Here is a 2,500-nt window from a genome sequence, read left to right on the forward strand (position 1 = left end):
ACCTAGTTTAAAATTAAATTTACCTAGGTTGAAATCATTTCAACCTGAATTTCAAATTTACCTGTAACAGATATATGCGGTTTCAGTTAGCTTCGTTAGATACGAAAAACAAAAGAAGCACTCTAACATAACTCTAGTGAAACGTTCGCTTTGATTGGTCAAAGCGCGGCATTGTGTTTACGCAATAAACACTATCAAATTGTATCATCGACATTCAAAGATGGATGACAAGTACATGTAGCAAACTAAAAATGAACGATGCAAAAATAGAATTTATAATTATCGGGACACGTCAGCAATTGTTTAAATAGTCCATTGAAGAGCTTACTGTTGGAAACTCTTTTATTAGACCATCCTCATTGGTCAGAAATCTTGGAGCTATGTTTGACACTCATTTACTCTAAATAAGCAGATTATGAATACTTGTAGATCGTCATTCTATTATTTGTAGAATATTAGGAAAATTAGGAAGCTCTTGTCTCCCAAAACCTGTGCTACCTTAGTCTATGCTTTCGTCAACTGTCTCTTAGATTATTGTAATAGCTTAAGGTGTGTTCGATTGACCCTATTCCGGAAAAAGAATACGTGGAATGATGATTTAAAACGGTATGTCTGGCGTTTTGAAGCAACAAGGACAATAAAGGTATGTTTAAAATAGCATTTTAGCAGGTGTTTGACAATTTTAATGTGAATCTCCGTAAAAACGAAGGATTTCTATTCCGGAATACGGTCAATCGAACGCACACTAATACTACAGTTTACTTGCTTATCAAACAGCCAAGGTGCAACGCATACAGAACGCCGCCACGCGCTTAGTATTTTATTTCCCGGGGTTATCCCATACTTTTAGCATCTCCCCTGTTCTTGCTGATCTGCAATGGTTACCAGTGAGATACAGAATTATTTTTTAAATCCTTGTTTTACTTTTAAAGCCATTCACGGTCTTGCACCTAGTTATTTATGTGAGTTAGTTACTATTAAGAAACAGTCTAAGTATAATCTTAGGTCTGATAATGAGCTCTTACTTGCACTCACCCTAAACTTGAAACTCTGAAACTTCTAATATTTCCCCTCCGTGGGATCATTTACCAATGCTACCCCTAATTGCCCCGAATTCTCTACCAGCCGACATTAGAAGTGCCACATCATTTCCGTCATTCAAAATCCACTTCAACAATCGCTTATACATGAAAGATTTTAGCTCAGAGTTAGTATCATATTAATGTTTATCGCTCATTGTTAGTGTCGTGTTTATATTACAAATAATATATATACCATTAGTATCAGTTTTATACATTTCTTTGTATACTTATTATATATGTAGATAGCGCATATGAACATTTTTATGCTAATCTGCGCTTTATAAATGTCATTATTATCAATTATTATTATTATTATTATTATTATTAATCTTCATTATCAATTATTTTAATTTTTTAATTTTTTTATTTTATTTTTTCATAACCTTTATTGATCATACTGTAATCATTATCAATTATGCATTTATCATTTGACCGTGGTTGGACGATGCTGGCGTCAGCTGACGACAGTCGACGTACTGAATGGTTAACAAAATGCGCGCGCTTTTCAAAAAGTAGTCACGGCTTCTGATTTTAAGGGAGAACTGATGGTTGCACGCTACAAGTTTACCATTTCTTAACTAAAAATCCTTCTTCGGATTTTGGTGAACTAAGTTCGTAGTTGCGATATTTCACAAACAAACATACATAAGAATGTAACATTAAATACTATTTTAAGCAATAAGCATATTTTAAGCAATTTCCACTTTTTGACACCTAAAAAATTCAGGTGTCTTCAACTGGATTCAAACCCACGACGTGCAATACTCTATCAACTGAGCTATTTGGAAGCAGGTCACTATATTGGGCTCATGTATTTTTGTGAAAGGACTCGATAAATGAAATAAATGTATACATTTGAAGTGCAGGTAATAGACAGAGTGGCTTTATAGCTCAGTTGGCAAAGCATTGCTCTGGCATCGCAGAGGTCATGGGTTCGAATCCCGTGGAAGACACCTGAAATTTTCAGGTGTCTATTAGAGACAATTGCTTAAATTGTCCAGATGAGTGCGAGGATCACTCTTCCCTTTCGTCTATAACCCGCACTTCAAATATATACATCAAAACAGACCTAACTAGGATTCAGTATTAACTTTACCCGCGAAATCCAATACCAAGCACCCTCTTTTAATTACAAGGAAAGGTTACGTTTATACAAACAATGGCAGTGTAGCACTTCTATTTTGAACAGAGTTAACTGAACAGAGTAACGTGAAGTGCTCGATTTCTATCCCATATGAACCATGTTAGCGTCAGCCCTACTGATGGAAATGGGCCCACACAAGGACAGAGAAAAACTCTGACCAGGGTGGGAATTGAACCCACGACCTTCGGGTTAGATCGCCGCTCTACCAACTGAGCTACAAGCCCAGACGGGAGAAGGCCGTGGGAAATGAAGATGTTAATTACCTCGCCGACGG

The 2,500-nt window shown here is 36.3% G+C and overlaps 1 protein-coding gene across 1 annotated transcript in view; it reads right to left on the bottom strand.

Moving 5' to 3' along the window:
* Positions 1–2,500, bottom strand: part of LOC138031348 (uncharacterized) — a 49,092-nt gene that overhangs the window by 20,846 nt on the left and 25,746 nt on the right. The gene's annotated exons all lie outside the window — the stretch shown is intronic.

The sequence above is a fragment of the Montipora capricornis genome, chromosome 14 (assembly GCF_036669925.1).
Source record: "Montipora capricornis isolate CH-2021 chromosome 14, ASM3666992v2, whole genome shotgun sequence".
NCBI lineage: Eukaryota > Metazoa > Cnidaria > Anthozoa > Scleractinia > Acroporidae > Montipora > Montipora capricornis.